Here is a 26,813-nt window from a genome sequence, read left to right as displayed (position 1 = left end):
AAACATTAAGGAGACATTCTTCCCCAATGCAAGTAGAGCCCACTATTCCTCAGCATCACAAGCTTGTCTCTCTTCAATAAACGTCACTATATGTCTCGTTCTTTGGGCCGTCAGGGCAGTGTAAAACAATGTGACGTGTTTTAAAGTTTCAACCTCCCCTTCTAGAACACAGAATCTACATCTGGGATCAATAACCTCCCGTTTAGGAGCCAGCAGTATCTGTTTTGTCAGGTATATATTCAAACGAAAACTTATAAATTGATAGTGAAATCTTGATAGATTTATTTGGTAGACAGTTGCAGAGGTGTAGCCACGATTGTCCAACAAGTGGGGCCTGAAGCTAATGTATTTGCCCCACCGCACAGACATTAACATCTGTAAGTGACCTCACAGTGCTGCTGAGTGGGCATTTACAGAATTTGGGTGGGCTTTGTCTGCTCGGAGCCTAACTTGTCCACGCTCTGGACAGGTGCACGCTTTACTTTCTTTTCTCAGGCAAGCATCCAGTCGATGACTATTTTTTGTCTCAGTCGTCATGATCCAGTCCTGTTGCCAGAGTTTCTGTTTCACCTCCTCTGGTTATTTATCAAGTATTCCCTTTTTTGTTCCCAGATGTTCTAGAATAGCCAGACAGCAGAGGTACACTGCACCAAAATATCGGTACTTCCCATGGCAATTTCAGTGAAAAAAAATATTTGATATGGTAGGGTGGGATTAATCATAGTACATTTTCGAAATAAGGAGAGTGACTTCCATACTTTTCTTGTGTGTAATGAAACTAGGCCTAGTTCATATCTAAAAACAGAAGAAGGAAATTTTGAGGAATTCGACAATCCTCACGGAGAGAGTACGCTCGCCTGGGCTTTTTGATTTTTGTTTATTTAAAAAGAAAGAATGATGGGAGATCAACCTCTGGAAATTATGTGGGGTCATTCCTGCACATATTTTCCATGCTCACCGCACAGCAGAAAAATAGTCATGTACTCTGGGAGGACACACCTTACCAGTGCTGCCCTCCCCTGTCATGTGTAGCTGACACCTGACAGCTGTATGTGCATTAAAAGCCTCTGGCTGTGGGCAGCCTGATTAGCATTTGAAGGCCACATGGATTTGTATCTCCATTATTAGTCCTTGCTGGTGGTGGCAAATACGGAAGAATGTTAATTAGCAGGCCTCAGGGAAGGTCTGGGTGCAGGAAGTGATAATGGAGACCAGAGACCAACACCCTTTTCTAATGGAATGTGTCAACTTGATGCTAACACCCCTCCTTGGTATGAAAGGTCAGTGAATGTCCTGTCTGGAACCACTCCTTTCAGAGTAGGGTAGTATTTGAATTGTAGGAGGCAAAGGTCTGCCTGCATTCCCTTACTTCAAAGGAGGCCCATGTTGTGACCAAGCGCTGCATAGGGTTCAGTTAAATAGGGAGACAATTTGATATACAGCAGGCAGGACAATGGGTGAGACTTAAAAGCATATGTTGTCATCCATCCCCTGTCTGTTGAAAGCACTCTGATTCTGACCTAAAGCATCACTGCATATTGTTGGTGGGGACCCAGAATTGGATCATTAAGGTAGTCTTAGCCTGCACCAATCACTGGGGCCCATTTGGCTTTAAAAGAGGACTGAGCCCCTCACTAATCTGATCATCTGAAGACTTCACAAGGAGTAAGAAGAAGGACTCATTTGGACCCGAACTGAAGATGCAGTCTACCTTACAACTTCTGCCAGTGAAGGAAGGCCAGAAGTTCAAAGAGGGAAGCGATATCCATCCCCTAAACATATACCAGGGAACAAATGGATATACCAGACTCAGAGGACCCATCCAGCAGCTCCAGAACCGGTACCCAGCCAACACACACTGTGCCTTGCTCGGTTCTGACAGCAAGCTTCCTAGGTGGGAAGTACGAGAGAGTCTCCGGGTGAAGGAAAAGGCTGTTGCCTGCTAACACTCTCCTCAGCTTTGGGCCGTCTGCCTTGAAAGTATACGAGCCCTGCAAAGACGCTTAGAGGAGTGCTACACAAGCATCATCCAGTGTCCATCTTTTTAAGGACAGTTTGGTGTCAGTTTTGTCATGCAGCAGTCGCCAGAGTTGTCCGAGACACCTCGAACAGGATTCCAGATCCGTCAACCAGCACAGAGACAACTTTTCTTGGCTGGAGCCACCATGTCAGACTGCCTGCCACCTAGTACCAGCAGCTGTTTCCCGCCACTAACTGTCTCATGGGCTTCAAAGCACCCTGAAACCGCCTCAGTGCTGTCGAGCACCAAGAACCACTTCAGCACCAAGTTCACTGTGGTTCTGCCACCCTGGTTCTTCTACGTATGCCCCTATGGACAGTAACAACCATTTGCCCCTTTGGTGTTGAAACCAAATAACCTTGAAGAGTAAGACTGATTGCTTTACCAACTACCCTCCTGTCAGTATCCAGGGTGCATCCCTTTCCTTTGTGAAACTGTCTGTCCTCTGTGTTCCTTCACAGTCTGGGTTGTAATTGTAGTGTTCTAGAACTGTCTGTTGTAGTAATAATAAAATAGATATGTTTATAGAACCTTGACTGGACAGTCCCCTTTATCATTGGTTAGTAATTGTATTTTTGCTGTGTTGCAACTAACCAACGATCCACGACCTTGCAGAGATAAGCCTGCCGTTCCGTCCATGTTACCAAAATTGGACAAGAAGGTCTTATAATTTACTTGTATTACAATCTGTTTGGATCCCTTCTGGTGTACTAGAGGTGTGGGGTTGATTGAGGGTTTAGAAATCAATATTTATCCCTGGACCACTGGTGCCCTGGAAATTGATTTGTCACAGAACTCAACTTGGGAGTCTCACATTTCTTATTCAAAAGGCCCCCTCGAATAAAGCCCACATTTTCCAATGAGTAAATAAAAGTGCTGCTTCACTGTAAATTAAAATTGATGTTGCTTTAGCTTTATAAAAAGTTAGCACTGGAAATATTTTAAATTTGCCATATTTTTTGTGGATCAATAATCCCTGGTCCATAAATGTGTAATCTTCATTTTAAAATCCACTTGCCGGGGGATATCGCAAGCACTAGCATTTATACATGAGACCAAGTAGATCATGGAAGTGACTTGGATAAATTCTTCACTCCCTATGAGATGACATTGGAAAGATTGATTACCTTTTCCTCGCATGGATTGTAAAACCAGAATATTGGTTTTAGTTGTATTTATCTCTAGCCCATTATTGACCCTGTACTCGTAAAGACCAGCCAGTCTACACTCCAAACCTATAGGAGTCTAATCAATCAGGACTAGGTCCTCAGCATATACAATCCATACCAGACTGTGGCCACCTAGCTTAGGTGGGAAGGATCTAGCCTGGTTCAATGTTATATGCAGGTCAGATAGAAATAAATCAAACAGGGTAGGCGACAACTGACAGCCCTGCTTCAAACCCCTATGGGTGCTGATCACTTTGATCAACAGTCCTTGGGTGTTTTATCTAAATGGCGGCCCTATTCTTCTTGTATGCTTGTGACAAACTGTCACGGGCAGCTACCTGCCACTATTATCACCACCCACCGTTGATCCACACAGAGCCAACATATTTGGGGTTAAAGCTGCGACTCCTGCAGTTTCATTGGCTTTGATGGATGAATTGACATGGCAGATACGGGATTTACAAATATCCATTAACAAAACCCAAAATGCCATACTAGTTTTGTCTTGAAATAAGACACATGTTTAAGAGCTTTTTTAAACACGTAATCATGGTTAACATCTTACTGTGGTTCATTAGTTGGCAAGTGGAAGTTATTAACCATCTAGCCACAGAAAGCAGGGCAAACATGCTCTTCTCCTATGGAAAATTGATGGACAAATGCAGGCAAAATCATTACTGAGCAGACCAACCTTCCTTCCAAAGGCAGCAGCAAGATCTTCTTGTGTATGCTTGCACTGGGGGTAGGCCCTCCTCCGCTGCAATGCCTTTTTCCATGGCATTGCCCCAGTGTTGCTGATGCTAGATGTCCTGCTGTTGTCAACCGACCCTTTATGACAGTGATTCATGTTATTGCAGTAGTGGAGCTGCACAAATGTCATGCAGACTGGCGGCTCAAGGAGTGTGAGGACATGACCAGCACAGGCGCCCAGCATTGTCACATTTCAACTCGTTTTTGTTATTAATGAACATGGATAACTAGCACTGCCACAAGAGGGTGGATCTGCAGATTCATTAATTACAATGAGCCCGACCATGATGCAGAGGCGCATGGACAGTGCACAATGCTGTTGCTTGCTGTGTGCCTACTACTGACTGACTCATCAAATAATATAGTGGCCAAAACACCACATCATGATCAAAACTAGTCTGAAACAATAAGTGCCAGGGTTCAGGAATAAGTGCAAGGACTGAGACCTGACAAACACATCCACAGAATAAGCAGTGTCTGTCCCCCATGTTCATCCAAGTGCACTTACACAGGTGTGTTCCTAGTGATGGGGTTCAGGGATGATCCTGCCCCCGTGAGCCAAGGCGGGATTGTGGTAAGGAGCAGGTACCATATTACCAGGCATGCAGCCCTTATAACATCATCCAGGTGTGCCAGTCCAAATATTTTATGGACTGTTGTATGTCTCCAAGATCTTTCAGATAGTGGTGCCCAGAAGGAGCAAGTTGTCCCTCCCCCTATTACGAGCTATAGCTTAGCAATTTGTTCTATTGGCATTACCAGGGAAGGGTTTGCTGGGACATGACCAGTTTTGCCACCTGGGGACACCAACTTCTCCCAAGTTGGCTAAGGTCTTATAAGGCCACCTACCAGGGTAAGACATGTTGAGCTAATGCAACCGAGAGGCCACTCAGCATTCATATCCAGTATAGTATTTTTTCATCTAATATTAGATGAACCCTTGAGTGAACCAGAACTCAGACAGGGTGATAAGCACCCATTTCGCCACCTACTAGGGCCTGATCCGTCGAGTGCACTCGAACCGGTTTTCTGAGTAACGAAGACAGAGCAAGAGATGGGGGCATTCTTGAGGAGGACTGGAATTTTGGCCCCAAAAATGTTGCAGCCCCTGAATGTTCCTTGAGGTGGCCACCATCTTGGTGGCGGAAAGCAGGGGCTTCCCCTATTCAGTTAAACCTCTAACTTCAATAATGATGGATGGCTTGTGGCACATTTGACATCCAATCCAAGATGTAGTGTCAGTCTTTTCTTATGATTACATTATTTCTGTGTCTAAGTTTCTGTATGTTTGTGTTTGTTTGTGATGAATCAACTTCCGGGGAACGAGTGGTTCAGGGGTGAATATCGATTTCTAAACCACCAATCAGCCCCACACCTCTAGTACACCCGAAGGAATCTGAACAGATTGGAAACACAAGCAAACTATAAACCTCCTTGTCCAATTTTGGTAACGTGGACAGAACGGCAGGCTTAGAAAATGATCACAATATTTCAAGGATACTTGGTTTCAGCACAAGGGGAGCAATGGGTCATAAAATGCCACTAGGGTCCTTCACAGAAGAATCGGTGACACAGAAGCACAATGTACCTGATGTTCGTAGTTGTCCTTGGGGCGCAACATGGTCAAGTCATTTTCAGGGCACTTTGCAGCTTCTAAAACAGAGGTCAAGAAGGGAGACAGCTGCGGGTTTCAGGCGGCAGGCAGTTAGGCGAGCAAGGTTGGATGGACAGCTGCAGTCTGGCCCACATAGCGGCTCGGACAGGAATCGTAGTCCCTCCAACAAGCCCTCTGGAAGCACTACATGCCCTAAGGATCTGAGAGTCTTCAATCTCATGGCCTCTTGTGCCCTTGATCTGATAGCCGTTGTGACTATCTGGGGATCAGGAAGATTACCACCCAATAGACATGGGATAGGGATGGAGTCTAACAGACATGGGACAGGGATGGAGTCGTTCACCACTAAACGGCGCTGGATTGAATCACCCCCCCAGCTGATCTCTGCTATCACCAAGGGGCACTTACTCTTTCCATCAAACCCAGTGACTCTACAATCAGGCTCATTAATATACTGCTCTGGCTGTACCTACTGCCAGGTGACAGCAGTTAGGCTGGTTGCTGTGTCTCAGACCGCAGCAGTTTTGCATCCATTGATATACACGTGTTCTAAATACAGTTGGGTATTATTGGGAAATTAGATCTCTTCTGCAGACCTGGTACTGTTCCCACTCAGTGTAACCAATCCACATTCAGCCACTCCTTGGCCTAGTGGGAAGTCCTCCTCTAGGAGGCCCACACTAATGATGGACTCTTCAATGAGTCCAACATCCACTACGGCTCGCTTTGGTAAGCCCTTACAAGCAGGATCCCCTTTCCTATGGCCCAGCACCTTAAACACAAAACAACCTTTGAATAGGGTGAACGTAGGTGTTCCAGTTTTACGGCTGCCTGCACACTTCTTTTCGGTGCGTACGGCTGAACTAAAGTTTTGCCACTTCCCTTCAGTCTTTTGGGGACCTTAGTTCTGAGAGGAATGGGTTGGAAATGTGTCCTTTCCATTTTTGTTAACTTTTTAGTCTGAAGATTTCTTTTCAGGTTTAAGTGTGCTCGCCTGCGCCTTTCCCTGGGCTCAAGTACTTACAAACCTGTTGGCAGCCTTTGCAAGCACCCTAGGGTCTGTAATAGTCTTTTCCACAAGATGCTGGTGTAGGTGAGCATCAAAATTCTTCAATAAATTGTCACACGCAATTAATTTGTATATCCCTTTAAATGTGTCAACTTGGTTACCAGACACCCACCCGCTCAGATATTTCAATGACAAGTGTATGAACGCTTCAAATGTCTGCCCACTTTTCTTTGTGAGCTCCCTGAAACATCTGAGATACTGTTCTGGGGTTTTACAGAACTTACTGAGGAGGTCCGCCTGAATGCTCCATAAAAGGGCCTTTCCTCTGGAGTTAACTGAAGAATTGCATCAGTCCTGGGTGTCGGTAAGTGACTCACCAGGGCTGCTCTCAGAGTACCTTGTCCACCTCCTGTAGCTGAAAAGCAAGCCTGAGTGCTTCAACCCAATCAAAAATATCCTTCCTCACTTTGTGAGCCTGCACTAAGTCTTTGGGGATGTGCTTATCCTGGGCACTTCGGTTTGAGCCTCTACCACTTCTTTCACTAGAGGGGTATCTGTTGGCCTCCTTCTTCTCTTCAAGTGCCGACTTGCGCAGCTCTATGTCTTGTCCCACTGTGCCACTTCTTCTGTTTCTCTAGTGATTATCTCATCTCCAGGAGCTTCCTAGCAGCTAACTCGTTAACAGACCAAACAATTACTGGGCCACTTAGAGACTGTGCTGATGCCTGGGACCTGCGGGATGCCACACTAGTTCCTGACCTCACTCACACTCTAGAGTGGTGAAAAACCACGCTTGCTCCCCGGTGGATTGGTTTGTGAGAAACACTGCTCATGCAGTCTTCCTTGTAATCTTCCACTACCCCTTCTGGAAGGTCATCTTCATTCAGGTACACAGTGCCTAACCCGTCCCTGGGGTCTTCTCCCCAAATGCCCTCGCTTGTACCCAAGCTTGGAGGCTGGTCAACAACTCAGGTTTATTAACCTTAGTGTTGTGGGGAAGTCCCCTCTCTTGACACAGGACGCGCATGACATCATTGGTCATGCATTTCACAGTCTCTATGTCAAGTTTCATGATTATTACAAATATCTAGCAGTATATAAACATTGCTTGCAAAAGTACTTTTATCATTGGGTGACAAAGCTGTGCGGAAGGCTCCCACTAGATCCAACTGTCTGCTAACAATGTGATGAATCAACTTCCGTGGTACCAGGGGCCGAGGGGTGAATATCGTTTTCTAAACCATCATTCAGCCCCAGACCTCTAGTAAACCAGAAGGGATCCGAATAGATTGGATACAGAAGCACATTATAAACCTCCTTGTCCAATTTTGGCAATGACGATGGAATGACAGACTTATCTCCGAAAGGTCATAGATCGTTGGTTAGTTGCAACACAGCGAAAATACATTTATCACCTAGTGATAAAAGGGACTGTCCAGTCAAGCTTGTGTACACATATTTACTTTATTATTATCACAAGAGATAGTTCTAGCACACTATGACATACAACCCACCCTCTAAAGGAATGCAGAGGGCAGACCGTGTCAAAGAAGGAAAAGGGATGCACTGTGGATACTGACAGGGGGGTAGTCAGTATATTATATAATCACAACAGTTCAAAGATACTTGTTTTCAGTACAAAGGGAGCAATGGGTTGTCAAATGTCATTAGGAGCCTTCATAGAAGAACCAGCGGGACAGAATCACAATGTACCTGGTGCTTGTAGGTGTTCTTGGTGCTCAACAAGGTTGAGTGGATTTCAGGGCACTTTGCAGCTTCCGCAGCAGAATTCAAGATGGGAGACAGCAGCGGGTATCAGGCGGCAGTCAGTTCTGCAAGTGAGGCAGGATGGACAACTGTAGGCTGGCCTTCACAGTAGCTCAGGTTCAGGAATCTTTGTCTCACTGATGGTCGGCGGTTCTGAAACACTGGTCAAGGCATCTTGGACGGCTTTAGAAAGTGCAGCGTAACAACAGTCAGAGGTGCTGTCAGTTGGAGGTCGAGGGGCTCGACTGTCTCGAAAATGGCCTTTAAGGCAGATGTTGGTAGATGCTCGTTGATGCAATCCTCCTACCTTCTTCAATGGGTTTGTGTCGCCCTTTAAGGGGGACAGCCCAAAGCTGAGGAGAGTGTTGCAGGCAGCTGCCTTGTCCTTAGTTTGGTCTGGATACTCTCTTGCACTTCCCACCTAGGAAGTTTGCTGCAAGGCCTAGCAGGGCATGTTGTGTGTTCTGTGGGTACCAGTTCTGGGGCTGCTGGAGGTTCCTCTGGATTTGGTATCTCGCTCTGTTCCCTAGGAGCTGTTTACGGGAGGGATCTTGCTTCCGTCTTGGAGGTCCTGGCCTTCCTTCACTGGCAGAAGATGTGAGGTAGACTGTACCTTCAGCCAGGTTCCATTGATGAGTTCTTCTTGCTACACCTTTTAAAGTCTTTAGATAATCTGCTAAAAGAGGGTCTCTGCCCTCTTTTAAAGCCAAATGGACCACAGGGATTGGTGTAGGCTAAGCCTACCTTGATGCACGAATCCTAGTTCCCCATCAACAATCTCCTGTATGCATGAGGTAATAACCAGAGTATTTTTCAACAGAAAAGGTAAAAGGGTGAAAACATGTAATACTAATTCCCACCCATCTTCCTGTCTGTTGTGAGTCAAAAGGTCTCTCTGGTTAATGGAGCTCTCTGTGGTTCCTGATATAAGTGGCAGGTCTCCCTTGAAGTTGCGGCAAGACCAGACTTTCTGGATCTGCCAAACCACATACTCGTGCCTTACGGAATTGGGTCCCACTCCGGGAATGACTACAGTAAACATGCAGTCCAGACATGACATTCCACTGTTAATCGATACTGAGGGTGAGAGCTGGCTTCAGATTGACACAGTGCACATGAAAGGGTGCTGGTGTTTCCTGTCTCCTTTGTTAGCCATGTGGGCCTGTTTGAATTACTTTCTGATTAGTATCCAAAGTGCTGCGACCACCTATATGGCTCAACAAAAGAACAGGGTGGAACCATAGAGCCTGTTTTAATTAATTAATTAGGCTGGCCCTGAAAGGGGAAGGATTGACCCTCCCTCTTCTGGAGATGCATTGTATACTCCACTTGTCAGATTCCAACTAAATATGACAGGGGGGACTGCACCTATAGGCTGTTTACGCCCAGAGTATACAGGTCTATGGTATGTCATACAGTGATCATGGGAAAGTGTGTGCGAATTAGCCCCACACTTTTTACGAAGGTTGATCTACCATACTTCAATTTCATTTAAAATTTCAAAAAAGCTCAGGCAACCACACGCCCATTCTGTTGATTTTATTTATGTATTTTGTATTTATTGTGCTTTTGTAAGGTGCTTATACATTAAGCAAGTTGTGTTTCAAAGCGCCCCATTTGGATGATCAAATTCCTCACAGTGTGCCTGTTACGTGGGGTCTGGTGGTGCGGTGGGTTGAGGCGGGACAAGCGCGATGTGGAGTTTTTGTGACTCCATCAGCACTGGAGAGAAGGACTACACACACCACCCAGAGAGATCGGCTGCACAAGCAGCGTGCATCTCCTGATGAACAATTCTGAAAGCCATTTGCACCTGGACAAACCCTGGGGGGGAATGGCTTTCATGCCCTTTAACACCCCACAGCCCAGGCTGAGGCTTTCGCTTTCCTCTTGCCTGCCTCAGCTCAGGCTGGCAGGCCATTAAATGCTGTGTTTACCTTGCACACTAGCCATGAAAGCTGCATTCTCCTTGCACTCCTGAACCCCCTGCTATCTACTTCCCCTCCCTTTTATCCTCTTTACCCTGCATTTCGCCTCACTCTTGCCCCTCATTAACTATTGCCCCAATTTTCTGCCCTTGTTCATTCTCTGTACCCATACAACCATTTACCCTCACCTGGCTCCATTCAGTCACCGTGTCTCCTGCCTTCCCTCACTCTCAAAATCTCCCTCACACTTCTGCCCTCCTTCATTCTCCACTCTCCTGTCCCATCAGTGTTCATGTTACCTGCTCCTTCACTACTTTTCTCCCTCAGTATCCTGCCCTTTTTCCCTCTCCATTTCCATTCAGTGCCCTGCTGCAGGGCCTTGTGGAGCTAGAGGAAATATGGAGGTGATGGGTTGGAGTTAAGGGGTCTTTCAAGTGCCGCAAGCAGCACCCACAAGAAAGGTATTGCTTGGTATATGTTGACATTAAAAGGTGAACTCCTTTAATTTTGTGATGTTGAATGACATTTCAAGTGTGTTGGTTAAGAACACTGATGGTATGCACAAAATGGTTCTGCATGCTGTAGGAATGATCCCCTGTTATCACCTCCTGTAATATCCCTTCCATTGCCCGTGTTTTTGCCCTTTGCCTTGAACCTTATAATGTCCAACATTATCCTCAGGCTTGATCATTCAGAATTACCACCTTTGACAGCAACACCTGGTGGCGAGGCCCAGCTCTCTCTAGCTAGAGTCAGATCCCCAAAAACAGAAAACCGTAAAAAAATGCACAACTTTGCAAAAATGTGGTATTTGTCCGTAAAGTTCATCATTATGGCTCTCCACCAACTCTAGGCTCCCTCTATATCACCCGCCACCTGGAGCTCTCTGTCCTTTTTGCCCACGGGACTCTTTGCCTTAAATCTGCCACTGGTCCAAGTGTACACATATGTATACACTGGGTGAATAAACCTCAGTGCGTATTCCAATGATTAGCCTAAATACACACTGCTAATCCTACCTAGCACGAGGATTTGTGTATTTATAGCATCGGATAGCTTTGTGACGTAAGCACACACACCTGGATACGATGTGCATCATCCTGCGGTGGGTGCACACACATACACACGATCCGTGCAGTAAGTACACTGGACATTTACCAATACAGTATGCACGTGCGCACGCACGTACACACACACACACACACACACATGCACACATGTCCGCCCCATTGTGGGGATGGGGTGGGTGGCTTCAACGGACCAGTGCAGCAGTCTCTTATCTTTGTGTGAACACTGATGTACTATCTGTGTGCTGCGAGGGAGGACGGGTTGGGTGTTGTCTCGGTTCTGTAATGTCCTCTTTCTATGCCCATCGGTTTCAGGACATTAGGACAGGCATTTCACCTGTCCCCTTTTTACTCCTGGTGTGGGTTGCAGCCCACCATGCAAACTTGGAGACGGGGTTACTGCTCAAGGGCAGTCCAGAGTTCGAGATTAAAGAAGGTTGACCTACGTTTCTGGCTCCTGCGTTGCTCCACAGCTTTGTCTCTGCTTTGTTGTATTGCATCCACTGCTGCGGATTTAATGAAAGGACCAACAACACACGGAAGTATCTAAAGGAAATCGTGTGCACTTCACATAATGTCAGGTGTTGTGCACTGCAAACGAAGCCAGGAAACAAACAGTCATTGTTTCGTGTGCTGCACACTCTGGCAGGGCTGGCATGCATGTTCGTACTGGCCCATAGTGCAGCAGGGCAATGCCCGAACTAAAATCTCTACATGCTGTTGTGTGCCAGTTTTGTTGGTCAAAGGAGGGCACTTTTTTTGGCCAATGTGGGCCAGTTTGAGAGGCAACTTCACTATGCAGCTAGTAGTTTTGATCAGTGTTGCTGAATACATATTCTTTTAAAAAAAATGCACAATTTGCATCACATTTTTATCAAAAAACTCCCCTTTGGATCAGTGGTGGAAATGGAAAAAATGTGGTTGGGGATCCCACAACACAAGGGCTGGGGTGGGGGAGGAGTTTGGCGTGCGTGGTCTAGAGGGGGCGTGGCTCATAGTGGACATCCTGCAATGATGGAATACGTAAAAAAACAAAAAAAACGCAACTGCAGCATTTGTATTTGTATTCGTATTTATTTATTTATATTGCGCAGCCTGCCCACGGGCATCAGGGCGCATGTTTGCAAAGGTTACAGAAGGTTACAGAAGGCACATGTTACATAATATATATATATATATATATATATATATATGTATATATATATATATATATATATATATATATATATATATATATATATATATATATATATATATATATATATATATATACATAGAACAAGGACATATACATATATTTACAGAGGTAGTTAGTTATATACAGAGGTAATCGAGGTTGCACAGTATGCCACAGGTGTTTACCAAAGGGTGGCCGAAGCTTCATCTTGCTCATAAAGCCAATGTTTTGCTCTGTTTTTGAAGGATTGGAGGGAAGGGACATTCCTGAGATCATTAGGTAGTGAGTTCCAAAGCTTTGCTGCCAGAACTGGAAAACTCGAGCCTCTGGCAGTCTGTAGCTTGAAGCTAGGAATGATGAGTGTGTGTGCATGTGCCGATCTTAGAGGTCTGTGGGCTGTGTGTTGTGTGAAGCGCTCTGACAAGTAGGCTGGTGCTGCGTTGTTCTGTGCTTTGTGGCTTAGAACAAGTGTTTTGCATTGTTGCCTTTTATCTCCGGCTTTGGCACTTGTGTGTAATGCACAATGCTCGCTAGATATACAACTGTGTAATGCACAATGCTCCCCACTGTCTACAACTGAATTGAATCAGTTGTACATGTAGCAAGCAAGCATTGTGCATTACACACAAGTGCCAAAGCGCGGTAAAAAGCAATGCTGGCGTCGCGTGTGCTTTTTTTTTTTTTCAACTATTCCAGCGCGGTTCATGGTCTTGGGCAGCTGACTCTGGCTGGATCCCGAGATCCGGTTCCATATCTGGTGCGGGATCTCACATCCGGTGAGAGCAGGCCCAATGACCAGCACTGCTATGGATACTATTCAAATAGTCTGTCACAAAAGGAATTAATCGTCATTTGCAACTGTAGGCGACTTTTTCATTGGGGCCCGAGGCAATGTTATGCCCCAGTCCGACCCTGGGCATGCACTGCGCATATGGGCAATTCAGGACACCAACATCGCGCGTGCACTGCACACACTTTCAGCATAAAAGCTCTGTTCACTGCACACACTACCAGTTATTAGCAGCGCACACCGGCGTGGGCAAGGTGCACGTCACACACTGTTCCGGTGAGATCGTGCGCGGCGCACACTGCCAGGGCGGGCACATGCTACACCGAACGCCATCAGAGCAAGCACGCAATGCGGTTCAGGTTGTCCTGACAGTAATCACACCCTTGCCACGCCGTCTAGAAGGGAAACGAGCAGTAAAGACACAGCGCACTGCACATCGTGCCTGTCCGGAGCTCACTGCCCATGCCGACATGACACGGACACCCCGGCACGTCGCACGCACACGGCCGGAATCGTGGACCTCATATACTGCTGAGGCAGGTACAGGGCCGTGCGCACTCTGTCACGGTGGACACACCCTGCAGCCCACGCAGCGTCTCTGACAACACGCACTTTCCTCCTGGAACAACCATGATTTGAATCTACGAGGGCCTGGAACGTGGCAGACTCTGCGCCAGGGGCGGGAACCAGGCGCGGCGATTTTACCGTTTTCTAGTGATGCCCAATGTGCGGGTGAGGCGGTGTTCCCAACCTGCTGGCGGGGTCGGCGGCAGCCTGGCAGCGTCTCAGCCGGAGGGAAACAAAACAGTGGTGGAAGGCACCGCATGTGCTGCACTATTTAGGATTAAGTGGGGTGAGGGGGCACGTGGGTCGTCGTAGATAATTATGCCCACTGTCAAGCCTAGGATTAAGCTGCCAGAGTCGCTCTCTGATCACTGGGGAGAGCAGCTGCACAGACTGTAGTGTTAAATTGAGGAAGCGATTTGCAGAAAACTGCAAACACGGTAAAAGCCCCCGACGCTTGGGCATTGCTGTTAACAAAGGCCCTGCATTTAAAGCATTTCATTGTTAGCATATGGATACTTTTTTAGGCAATTGAAATAGTGGTGTAGGATTATACTTGCATGCCAGGGGAATGATGAGAATGATGGGAATTAAGGGTGAGGGAGGCAGGAGAAAGCTCCTTCTTACAGCAGTCCTTAAGTGTGTGGTTTCGGATGAGAAGGAGAGAATTAACTGCTTGTAACATTGATGCTGCACTAGACTGGTCTCATTAGAATACAAAAAAGAAGTTAGATTCCCACACTCAAGTAAGTTTGCCCCTCCCCCACAGTCTAAGAAGCTAGTGCCACTTCCAACATTTGAAAGGGTTAGCCCCTCCCCCCCAAACCCCCTGAAATGTTAGCCTAGGTGCACTCCTGGACGGAGCTTACTTTTGTTAAGCAGAGAGGCGAGGTAAGTCTTTCCTGAAACTTGCAGCGTTAAAGTGTTACTGTGTTCGTGCAGAATAATGTATTTGCACAAACGTAGCTAAACTTTAAACATAAAGGCTTCCCTCTCCTCTGTGTTTGCAAGGAGTGTATTTGTGCATTATCTAATGTGTGTGTGAGGGAGTGCATGATGAATGGGGACTGGGTGCGCGTGCGAATGAGGGAGTGTATCGTGAATGGGGGCGCGAGTGAAAAGAGGGGGCGTGGCCTCTAAATTTGCCCTGCCCAGTGTCTGAAATGGCCCCTCCCATCACCAGTTAGCCCCATCGAAATGTAGGTTTCGTGCACCCCTGGAGGCCTCATATCCAGGGGGTCGCACCCCCACAGTCTGAAAAAAAAGATGTTTTTACTTTTTTTTTAAATCTAGAATCTAGAGTCTATATTCTAGACAAAAATAATAATAATCTGTTCCCTGCGCTCTTTCCATTTTGGACGGATTGACAGCAGGAGACTCGGACTGTGGAAATGCTTCCGCGAGAAAGACTGTGACCGCTGGGCTGAGAGCACAAAAGCCCGCAAATGTATGCTTAGAGGGGACCATTTCAGATTCAAACCTGGTGAAATAGAAAGAAAACAAACGAACGAACGAGAAAACTCGACAAACGCAGGCTTCCGCCATCACAACACCCGTATCTTACACAATGTTACCATGGTTGATGTCCTCCGCTAACATTATCTTGGCTGATTCAAATGAACATGGATGCTCCTCCCTGTCAGTCTGTCAATGCGGCACATAAACCACCGTGTGCTCAGTAAAGGACACTGAGGCTACTGTTCCCAGGTGACAGATGGTTTTAGGCAACATCTCAGCCAGATACCACCGTGAAACATAATCCACAGTGCACCTCAGTGCCCGCTTCCACCATGACACATAAAGCACAGAGCATCAGACTGCTCCTGCCACTAGGACACGTTGACCACAGTGCACCTCAGTGCCAGCATCCACCATGACACATAAAGCACAGAGCACCTGACTTCCCCTGCCACTAGGACACGTTGACCACAGTGCACCTCAGTGCCAGCTTCCACCATGACACATAAAGCACAGAGCATCAGACTTCTCCTGCCACTAGGACACGTTGACCACAGTGCACCTCACGGCCAGCTTCCACCATGACACATAACGCACAGAGCACCTGACTTCCCCTGCCACTAGGACACGTTGACCACAGTGCACCTCACGGCCAGCTTCCACCAAGACACATAAAGCACAGAGCACCTGACTTCTCCTGCCACTAGGACACGTTGACCACAGTGCACCTCACGGCCAGCTTCCACCATGACACATAACGCACAGAGCACCTGACTTCCCCTGCCACTAGGACACGTTGACCACAGTGCACCTCACGGCCAGCTTCCACCAAGACACATAAAGCACAGAGCATCTGACTTCCCCTGCCACTAGGACACGTTGACCACAGTGCACGTCCCTGCCAGCTTCCACCATGACACATAAAGCACAGAGCATCTGACTTCCCCTGCCACTAGGACACGTTGACCACAGTGCACGTCCCTGCCAGCTTCCACCATGACACATAAAGCACAGAGCACCTGACTTCCCCTGCCACTAGGACACGTTGACCACAGTGCACCTCACGGCCAGCTTCCACCAAGACACATAAAGCACAGAGCATCCGACTTCCCCTGCCACTAGGACACGTTGACCACAGTGCACCTCACTGCCAGCTTCCACCATGACACATAAAGCACAGAGCATCCGACTTCCCCTGCCACTAGGACACGTTGACCACAGTGCACCTCAGTGCCAGCTTCCACCATGACACATAAAGCACAGAGCATCAGACTTCCCCTGCCACTAGGACACGTTGACCACAGTGCACCTCAGTGCCAGCTTCCACCATGACACATAAAGCACAGAGCATCTGACTTCCCCTGCCACTAGGACACGTTGACCACAGTGCACGTCCCTGCCAGCTTCCACCATGACACATAAAGCACAGAGCACCTGACTTCCCCTGCCACTAGGACACGTTGACCACAGTGCACCTCACGGCCAGCTTCCACCAAGACACATAAAGCACAGAGCATCCGACTTCCCCTGCCACTAGGACACGTTGACCACAGTGCACCTCACTGCCAGCTTCCACCATGACACATAAAGCACAGAGCATCCGACTTCCCCTGCCACTAGGACACGTTGACCACAGTGCACCTCAGTGCCAGCTTCCACCATGACACATAAAGCACAGAGCATCAGACTTCCCCTGCCACTAGGACACGTTGACCACAGTGCACCTCAGTGCCAGCTTCCACCATGACACATAAAGCACAGAGCATCTGACTTCCTCTGCCACTAGGACACGTTGACCACAGTGCACCTCACTGCCAGCTTCCACCATGACACATAAAGCACAGAGCATCTGACTTCCCCTGCCACTAGGACACGTTGACTGCACCTCACTGCCAGCTTCCACCTAAGGTGGCCAACTTTACAAAATGGTTTTACACGACACTTTGGACGTGCTAGCCCATCAGAAGCATCCTGCGGGGCGCGCAATTCCATAGGGTATCATTCACACACCCCACCATCAACTTGTTTTGTAACATTAGTGGCCAAAAGCATTTGAACGCATACACATAATAAAACAATATGTAACTGTAGGGCCATTAAGATACAGGTAACTCATCTTTTAGAGCGCTGCCCAGGCTCTCTGGGGGAAATGCATGTAAACCTCCTAATTTGCATATGCGTTGCACCAACAGAAGGGAGTTCACAGAAAGGGACTTTGCAAAGAGCATCATACATCTTTTGATACTGGAGACACAATGGGAGTGATTTTGGAATATGTTGTCATAGGTTAGCCAAGTGGCAAATAACTTTGTTGTGTAAATTACCTAAATTGGACTATTATTTTATATGGAGCAACTCTATAGTCATTAGGATTGTTTTTTTTTATAATAGCATGATATATCAACATAAGCTATGAAATGAATCACTTACGAAAGCTGCAGATAAGACACAGTGAGATTAAATGATTTGCCCAGGATCACACACTCTGGTGAACTGGTGAAACTGGGATGTGGACAATTTAAGCAACTCATCACATAATCACAGGGTTAGTTGATATAGATATTTATTAAGGTTTTGCTTTGTAGTTCATGTGCTTAAATAATAATGTATTGCAATGCCTTTAAAGGAAACTACATTGCATAATAAACTCACCACACCCAATATAGATCACCATAGAAATATGTTGAGCAATAGGATTATGGCTTTCGCTTTATTCTCCGCATCCTGCATGCAAAGTCACAATAGCATCATGCAGCTTAATGTGAGCCTAACAAATCCCCTTGGGTTTTAAAGCCATAGTCCTTATTTGATAAAGCATGCAACAGTATGCACCCTTTGCACTTCTTATCACAGCCCATTCACATGTCTTAAGGGACGAAAGTCCATGCTATTTGTCCCCCTCCCTCCCACCAGAGAATCAGGTAGGAGGAGTAAGGCGGGGGGAACCCTGGGACTGTGCTGGAAGCGGGGTGCACACCGGGGCTGTGCAGGGAGCGGGGTGGGTGGAGTTGAGGGACTATGCTATGAGCAGAGTAGGGGGAGTCTAGTGACAGTGCTGGAAGCAGGGTGGGGGGAGCCCAGGGATTGTGTTGTGGTGGGGAGAGGCCTGCGACTGGGCTAGGAATGGGATGAGGGAGCCCAGAGACGGTGATCTGAGCATGTGGGGGGGGGGCGGCAGGGGCAGGTACTATAATGGCAGCAGGTTGCGGTGACGGTGCACAATAGTTCATAACCATTTGGACTTACTAGCCATCTGGCATTTTTGTGGGGTCGTGGCCTGCCAACAGTTTGCTCAGGGGGGCCACAAGCCGAAGTAGTTTGCTGACCCCTGGTGTAAGGTATAGGTGTCAAGCGTATGTGTGTGTGTGGGCTGGGGACCATGATCACAAACGTTGGCTCAAATTGTTGGATTTAAAGGTCTACAGTAATAATGTCTTATAGAATGTTAATACACACAACACAAATTACATAATAAAGCCACATGACAACAAGTAAATCCTTATAGCAACACATTATGCCTAAAGAATATCATTGTGGCTTTTATTTTCACATCCTGAATGGTCAACTATAAGTTCCAGAATGCAAGATAATGCCAACCTGAAAATTCTAGTTAACCCCACTTTACTTTCAGTTATTTAAGACATGTAACAAAAGAAGTTGTGTAATAAACAAAGACAGATCTGCAGATTCTTTGTCATAAACCTCCAGCTCATTGTTATTCATGATATTGAAAGCAGTTGACTAGTGACATAGAGCAACTTTATTTTTGTGCCTGTGAAGATAGAACACATTGAAATAAGCAAGGGCTCGATTCATGGAATTTATTTTGCACGATTCAAAGTGGCTTTGCACTGCCGACACAAACCCTGATTCATGGAACTGTGCAAAGTGTATTTTTGCAGTGAAAAGTCAGTACAGCGTAATTTCTGCAGTACCAAAATGATTTTGCACTGCAAAATACACTTTGCACAGTTCCATGAATCAGGCTTTGTGTTGGAAGTGCAAAGTCACTTTGAAACGTGCAAAGAATTCCATGAATTGGGAATTTTTAAATGGCCATGTTGTGTTGCTCATTTTAAGAGCTCTTTGAGTTGTAAGAGCAAAGAATTCCATGAATCGGGAATTTTTAAATGGCCATGTTGTGTTGCTCATTTTAAGAGCTCTTTGAGTTGTAAGTGCAAAGAATTCCATGAATCGGGAATTTTTAAATGGCCATGTTGTGTTGCTCATTTTAAGAGCTCTTTGAGTTGTAAATGCTCCATCATACATATGTTAGGCTCTGCCACTGATGAAAATAAATGTGTCTGCAACCTGAGCACCTTAACAACCTGCAGAGTCGCGGAGACTGTGTGTGTGTCTGCCCCGCTGTGACTTGGGAAAATGGCAGTGCTTGAATGTCCGGCCCGAGCCGATTCTATATGTGGCTCAGGAGAAAGAAAAAGTGTCAAGGACGCGTTTCTTGACCCTTTGAACTAAAGGTATGCTCTGTAAAAAGCATACAAACTAGTGGTACACGTACCAATGATTTATATTACACTTCCATCTCTGCTTGTATCACAGGGACACGAGCTCCCACCCTGAGGGGCGGGGCAGAACTGTGATAGATTAACTTAGCTGTGTTTGAAATAAGTGTGCACTTATGTTAATAATAATAATAATTTAGCATTTATATAGCACTAAGAACCCTCAGGCATCTGAGCGCTGCTTATTATTACCCATGATGTACGGTGCTCATTAATTGACCTCGGGTCTGCGCAGATGTCAAAGGGAGTGCTCTACTCACTGTGCTATCGGACTGGCATTGTTAAACACAATGACAAGTAATCACTCATATGAATTAGAGTCGGATCAAGAGTTTATTCCTGGATGGTCTCCAATACCAAGACCCTTGTTAGTGACTCGCAAATGTAATATTTACACACGGGCTCTTTTCCATTGCTTATTTTATTCCAAATCCTTTTTACTAGATCGTTATTTTGTGAAACTGAATCTTTAACATTGTCATACAGTCTTTGTAATTGGTTATTTATAACCTGCTTAATAACCAGAGGTTTCTAAGCACAGACCCAGGAATCGGACCTGTGTTGCTCTGCAACGTCTTGCTTTCAAGGTGAGTGTGTTGCCCCTGAGCTATCCTACCGAGACTTAAAATTGATTCACGTACTATATGAAGGGCTGCATCTGAAGGGTGCCCCAAATGTATTTACATAAGGTAAAGAGTCCATTCTCTTTTCTTGGGAGTATCTTAGAAGGTGTTACAAATACCATATGGGAGTTGGGCTCTCAATTGCAAGATTTGCTGGAAGAATTCTTACTGGAGATAGTGGCTTCCTTTCTCTCTCCTGAATCCCTGATTTCATCTATGAGAGGATTGTCACACATATCTTGACATAGACGGAGAAAGGACTAATTCAACACAATGGAATCCTACAGGATATTGAATTGAAACAGGTTCCGAATTAAGTGTAGAACTGCATAGATCCATAGATTTGACCTGTTTTTGTTTAGATATTTGTTTATCTAACAATAAGCCCTCTCCTACTGTGACAACAGGGTTATTTAACCCGGAAGGTTCATTGGCTGGAACCTAGTTAACTATACAGCATTCAGGCAATGAAAGCAATCGAAGGTCCACTGGATTATTCAGAGAAAGTGTTCCACGCACATTGTGTTTGGGAGCCACCATATAAAGCAAGCAAACTCATTTTTGGACACTCCAATAAGAATAAGGATAAGGATGGCCTGCTAGCGTGGGATGAAGGAAATGGCGATAACCACGCTCTCCAGAGGGACAACTCCATCCCAATCAGCCCACTGGCCACCACATATCACACAGAATAGTATGAGGTGCCCTCCTCCCCAACAATCCCTTTAATACTCGCTCCAGTACCCAGACCGCCAGAGCAGCTCTAAACTCACTCTGACACTCATATGGCCACCACAATCACTCCCTTGGCAGCCAAGCACCTTGGCCAATGAGCACAAATGAAGGAAAGCCTAGTAAGCAAGCAAGGTGAAGCCCCTGAGATACACGGGAATCAAGAGTACAAATACTCAAAATACTCAAGAGCGCCGAGTCTCAAGCTCACAGCGTCTCGCCGAACACTGTCTCACTCTACTGAACCAGACTAGAGAAAAGCACCTCTCAACGTTATCTGCCGTCAAGCCGCACAAGGACATCCACACACCACTGGGCGCTTCTGACAGCAAGCAGATGCTTTCTTTCCTCCACTCCACCCCACACAGCTGTGTTTTGCAACAGTACTATCAAGACCCAAGAAGACACAATGAAAGAAACTGCAATGAATAGAACATCAGATGGGTTAGCTGTGGCTGGTTTTATAAATTCCTTGTAATTGACCACTTTGTAAAAGATGTTTTTCTTTCTAGAAACATGCATTTTATATGGTATTACTCTGTTGTGCTCCTTTATATTGTGGATATCGAAAACCTGTGAAAAAGATTCAGCAATACGGTACTTGTAGAAGCAGTGTTTGTTGCCTGTTTCCTAAAATTGCCCGCGTTCTGTAATCCTGCTTGAAGAATGCACTTTATACAGTACTGCTTTGAGGGATTAGGTTTTATTTTTAGGAACGGAAAGGGAAAAAAAGTTATTGTGAAATAGGAGTATATGGATTTTTTTTTATAATAACATGTAGTGATCAGAATTAAGTTTTAGCCTATATTTTTTAACATGTGTGTTATACTTCTGTACTGTCGAATAGTACATGTTTTATCAAAACCATATACAAATAAAGAACTTTATTTTTTTTAAAAAATGACCACCATTAGTGTGTCACTGTCGCCCAAAGCATGCAGCGTTAAGCAGCCTCCCTCGTCCAATCACCCACCATTCACACCTCTTAAGGGACATGCCCAGGACTATAGGGCCCCCCATCCCCATTACCCGTGTAGACACTGTCTGTGCAGCAATCCATGCTTAGTGCGGAAGACTAACACAGGCCACGGCCAAGGAAAGGTTTACGGCAGTCGATAATGGGCGTTATGTCCCAAGCAGTCTATACACAGAAAAATAGTCCAGCAACTGCGCGATTGTGCACTATAATGTCACACGGAGGGGGTGGGGGTGTTACAAGCAGGGCCCAGGTTCAAATCCCCAGAAGATGAGAAGTGACAAATAACATAAAAAATCCAGAGGTCCATCCTGGTGCAGTTGGTCCCTTAAAGGGAATGATGGTGGATTTCCCCTGAAAAGTAAGGAAACGTCGTGCACTTTAGTTCCTGGCCATGTTGGCCTCTGGCAATAATGCACACTAAGATGGGCATTCTGGCACAGGTCTGTTGTCACTTTGCAAAGAAGAGGTCTTTTCATAAAGTATTGGGGGCATACTAGGGGCATGGATGAGACTTTGGGGGACAGACCCTGCTCAATGAAAGAATTCGACCCGACTCTATCTAGATGCAGAGCTGGCACAAGACTGTGGGACAGACCTGGCATGGCAATGGGAAACTCTGGGATGGACCTGGCATGGTAATGGGAAAGTCTGGGGCAGACCTGGCATGGTTGTGGGAAACTGTGGGACGGACCTGACATGGCAATGGGAAACTGTGGGACGGACCTGGCATGGCAATGGGAAACTCTGGGGAAGACTTGGCATGGCAATGGGAAACTCTGGGACAGACCTGGCATGGCAATGGGAAAGTCTGAATGGACCTGGCATGGCAATGGGAAACTGGGACGGACCTGGCATGGCAATGGGAAACTCTGGGATGGACCTGGCATGGCAATGGGAAACTATGGGACGGACGGGACTTGGCATGGCAATGGGAAACTCTGGGATGGACCTGGCATGGCAATGGGAAACTCTGGAGCAGACCTGGCATGGCAATGGGAAACTGTGGGACGGACCTGGCATGGCAATGGGAAACGCTGGGACGGACCTGACATGGCAATGGGAAACTCTGGGACAGAACTGGCTCCGTCCTGGGCAATTCGGTCACGTGCCTGTTGCTTTATTTTCATGCTCTAGGCAATTTGAAAATGATGGGTTATTCTGAGGCAGAACAAATGGGAAACTCTGGAACTCTGCATGCTGCGTGGTTATGTGACACATTTGAAACTCTAATTGGATATTTTGGCATTTATGGGACAGACCGAACAATTTAATGCAGAAGCATGTGCCCTTTGGCTTTCCCTATGGTTTGGACTACCACTCCCATCAGCCATAGGCAACATATTTAACAGTGAGGGATCATGGGAGTTGTAGGCCCCTCTGGATATTAAAGGGCAGTTGGACACTGTTACAAGATACCACAATAGAGGTCTGGCTCTCCTATGGGGTATTATGGACAGACCTAACACTCCATTGGCTCTTTTCAGTGATATTACAGGACACCCTGCACACGAGAGTGGTACGTTCTGACGCACATATGAGAAACCAGCAACACAGATTCTTAGAAAAAGAAGTGAACATGATGTTTCACAAATAAGTAAAACATAGTGGACAACCTATTCCCTCCCTAGCCCACACAGGGATTTCCACAGGCACAGTATTCGGAAGTCACCAACCAAAACATCCACAAATCCAGACTTTGATTCAATGACGGTCTGAAAGCTGCGGTAGGAGTGATGGGCGACAAAGGGGGCGGCGTCAGGGCCTTTCAACGTTTTCATTGCGAAAAGGGGCCTTGAGGCTCAGAGGAGCCCCCAGCCACTGCCTCCATGTTGCCAGTCAGTAGTCTTATAAAACACCAATACATTATTTGAATATTACTTTCTTTCTGGGGCTTTACATACGCTCTATGTACAAGCTGCTGTTGTTGGAGCCCTTCCACCTGTCACTTCCTTCGGGGTATACAGAGGTATTATCACCTTGCTGCCTTTTGACATTTGTTCTTTCACATTAGTCCCATGCTGGCAAAGAGAGGGTTTACAGCTTTTCGGCGGGCATTTAATGTTTCAGCTCCCTGCTGGTTGGCCATCTCGTGATATTCACTGGTCGGCTATTAACCTTATCTTTCTCTCCATCATAATGCATGCACTGTTTTCCGCTCTAAGAAAGGGGAAGGGGGGGACATCCTATTGAAATGGGACCCCATACATCTTCAGCCGGACCGGGTGAAAGCAAGGTGAGGCTGCACCAGGCCAAGGGTTCTTCACAAAGACCAGGGTCCACACAGGCCACGGGGCCACACGAACAGGACAACCACCCGCAACTGGGCATAGGCTAGAATATGCCAACAAAGCAGGTGCCACACATATGCCAACCTCAGCAAGTTTCGCAGCAACCTGCAGCAGATAAGGAGGTGTATTTTTTTTCTTCTTTGTCTGCTGGGTGAAACCCCCCTCGTCGCCCCCATAATGACTTCTAGGGGTCGATATCGGGTCACCCAACACATAACTAGCATCTCTCATCATCCGCCCCTCGCGCCCCCCACCCTTTTCCATCTGGGTCTGTGCAATGTCCCGACTTGTCCCCACCGCTGCCCCACCCACCCATTACATCGCCATCCATAGTCGGCCACTATACCCCTCAGACCCCTCCACCACTGCTGATCTTGGGGTCACACTTGGCGGGGGGAGGGATTGGGGGAGCGTGGGAGCGTGGGATGTCAGATCAGGTAAGAATAAGCCAGTTCCCCGTGCCCGCCTGCGGAACCCCGGCTGCCGCGGGCAGCCCTTTCATCCCCAAAGAGTCTTCCGCAGAGAACGGGACCCTCATTTCTTGCAGCAAATGGAGAGGCTCCCTCGGTACAGTCCCTGCCCGGCGCCCCGGGATGCCCGGGCACACTGCACAGCATTACACATACACCCACGAGCACGACCTGCTCTAGGACACTCCCTGAGCCAGGACACTCTCCGTCACGACTCACCCTGGTGCTCTGTGTTACAAGTCAATATATGCGCGCATTCATTCATTCATTCATTCATTCATTCATTCATTCATTCATTCATTCATTCATTCACTCGTTCGTTCGTTCATTCTACTCTTCCACCCACCCAACCATCCCGCCCCATCCATCCACCGATTCACCAATCATCTCGTTCATCAGTTCGTTCCGTCCATCGTTCGTTCGATCGTTCATTCATCCATTCATTATTGCATTCCCCCATTTATCAGATGTCCGTGCCTCCATTCCAAACCCGTCCGTAAGTTCCGCTGGATAAGTTCGGCGGGGACCCACGTAACAGCCTGCTGTGCATCCCATATGCTTTAGAGTTGCCTACTTTAAATCCCAAAGCGCCTGCGTGCACTTTGTCTGACACTTCAAAGTGTTTTGGGGCATTACACAAGACACAACCAATTAAAACAACGTTACACGTGGGTGCACCTGTTAGGCACAATGACAACTACCCAGGGATGTGTCCCCCATCATCAGGCACCTGCGAGGCTAACCCCCCCTGCCCCCTCCCCCCGACACCCCTAAAGTCCCGTATAACTAAACGGGAAGGCAGAAGCGCACGTACGCAGCGCCTGGTTGGTTTACTGGGCGTTTTGGCGCTATACACTTATCCATAATACATAATCCGTTTGAGGGGGGTAAGGTCCATGACGCTTCATCCAACTACTGTTTCCCAAAGTTGCTGCTGCTTCGATGCCAGATCCATGCACAGTGCCCTCTTACCTCGGCTCAACTGGCACTTCTGCTCCAAATCCATCCTCACAGCCTTTAACTTTCCAGGGGTGGTCGGGAGGGGACCTTCTCCCGTGATCCTCCCTGGTACCTCTCCTGGGGTGGCGGATCCCTAGGGTCCGTCCTGGAGTTCCGACGCGGGTGCTGTCCGTAGTATCCCCCCAGATGACAACGGCAGCTCCGGGCTCTGAGCGCAGGCAGCCTGCTGGAGCGGGGAGTGGGAGTCTGTGTCTGAGAGGAGGCGGCGTGCGCGCGTGTGTGAGGGGGAGCTGCCTTCTCCTGGCCGCCTCCTGCTGGAGACTCCGCAGACTGCAGAGCAGCGCACGCAGGCGCCGAGTGGCGAGGCTCCTGCTCCGGGGCGCACGCTGGCGGCATGGAGGGGCTAGATCTGTTCCCGGAGCCTGAGCCCCGCCCGTGAAGGGCCAGGTGTCACGGGGATGCCCCCCACACCCTCACAAGAACCCCGATCTCCAAACTCTTCACATCACTGTTGCGGATGTCCTTGCGTCTTCGCACCGAGGTCTCCCTCTTATGCCGTTGGTTCCTGCTTTTCACTCCCGTCTCAGCGGTCCCTGTGCCTCACCAGTATCTGAGGTTCAGGTCACTCGTCACTATTCTTGAGGTGTTTGCTTTGCAGCCTATCCCGAAGTTCCTGCTGCTCATTCTTACGATTCAGGTCCCTGCCGTTCACTCGCATGTCTTAGGTTCCTGCTTCGCACTCTAATGCCTTAGGTTCCTCCTTCTCACTCCTATCCCCGACGCTCCTGCGCCTAAACACTGGCATATGTTCAGGTTGCTCGCACTATTCATAAATTGCTTGCTTTTCAACCTGTCCCTAAGGTTCCTGCGTTTCTAAGGTTTCCCGTACCTCACCAATATCAGAGGTGCAGGCTTCTACGTATA

At 47.3% G+C, this 26,813-nt stretch overlaps 1 protein-coding gene across 1 annotated transcript in view; it reads right to left on the bottom strand.

Annotated features, from left to right (window-relative positions):
- CDH22 (cadherin 22) overlaps positions 1-26,435 on the bottom strand; it is a 2,717,439-nt gene extending 2,691,004 nt beyond the window's left edge. Inside the window, exon 1 of the mRNA XM_069651359.1 lies at positions 25,902-26,435. The gene's annotated coding sequence lies outside the window, so the exon portion shown is untranslated. The remainder of the gene's footprint in view (positions 1-25,901) is intronic.
- Positions 26,436-26,813: the final 378 nt, after the last annotated feature.

Source organism: Ambystoma mexicanum, chromosome 3p (genome assembly GCF_040938575.1).
Source record: "Ambystoma mexicanum isolate Mex_15411 chromosome 3p, UKY_AmexF1_1, whole genome shotgun sequence".
NCBI lineage: Eukaryota > Metazoa > Chordata > Amphibia > Caudata > Ambystomatidae > Ambystoma > Ambystoma mexicanum.
Note: the sequence above shows the minus strand (reverse complement) of the source record. Positions and strands in the feature narration are given on the sequence as shown.